Genomic DNA, 1,188 nt, shown 5'->3' with positions numbered 1-1,188 from the left:
GGGACAGGCATCTCTCAGAAATAGGCGAGGCTCTTAGGAGTTCATATCACCAAACCATAGCTTGTACTCCGTATTACGCACTTTTCGGGCAGCAAATGTTGACTCCCGCGAAAGATTATGAGCTCCTACGGAAACTCGAAGAAGAAGACAGTAATGTGCTTGAAAAATCGGATATATTGAAACTAGTAAGAGACGCGATAGCTAAAAATATTCAAGCAGCCTTTGAGGCTTCAGCAAAAAGATATAATTTACGTAGTAGTACAAAAACGTACAAAATAGGAGATATAGTGTTCAGAAGGAATCTTGTTCAAAGCGATGCAAGTAAAAAGTTCAATGCAAAATTCGCTCCTAAGTTTGTCAAAGCAAAAGTCATTGGAACCAAAGGCAATTGTAAGTATTTATTTGAGGATGTAGAAACCAAGAAAAAGGAGTATTATCACCAAAAAGATATTCGCAACAGTTGCGAATAACTCCGACAACCGCACCAACACTTTTGGAGGGGGGGTGTGTACCGTCGTACAGGTATCGTAATTTTAGACGCTTTTAATCTTTGCCGGCCACTTAATATCGCCACAACTGTAAGTAGTTGACTGTCTCTTCTGGCTTTTCTCATATTTTCCCTTTTTTCATCTTTATATATACCTCTTTAGCGCCACCTTATTGTGAGTGACGATAATTAGGTATTTATAAACTTAAGTAAAACCACTTTTCAAAATGATAAAAAGAAAATACCTAAATTTGCATTTTTAATACCCGAGGTATATTTTAGACGCTTATCTACCTTTATTTCCCGCAAAAATGCTTCTATTAAGACCCCATTTCGAGTTTTGTTACTTTACTATTTTTATGGTATACCATAAACTCCCTAGCTCTGATCTACAAAAAGTAGTAAAATAGACAGGGATGATCAAGAAAGCACTTGTTGATCACGAGAAAGAGGCGTTGAACATTTCCGTTTTCCGAGGATCGTTCTTTTGGATTGAAGCCAGCGAAAGGTGCAGACGTGTGCATAAAAGTATCTATTTTAAGCTTCAAAAAGAAATCCGGTTCTTAGAAAATTAATTTCGCGTAAGGTAGCGAAATCCTTAATATTCGGCAGCATCATCCAGATCCACTGAGGCATTTCGGCAAAAGTAATGCCTTCCCCAACAGCCAAGTTGCAAGTTATATGCGGATGAGAGGCTGCAG

The sequence above is a fragment of the Rhagoletis pomonella genome, unplaced genomic scaffold (assembly GCF_013731165.1).
Source record: "Rhagoletis pomonella isolate Grant_MI unplaced genomic scaffold, Rhpom_1.0 Rhpom_scaffold_00273, whole genome shotgun sequence".
Taxonomy (NCBI): domain Eukaryota; kingdom Metazoa; phylum Arthropoda; class Insecta; order Diptera; family Tephritidae; genus Rhagoletis; species Rhagoletis pomonella.
The sequence above is the reverse complement of the archived record's forward strand: the minus strand, read 5'-3'. Positions refer to the sequence as shown.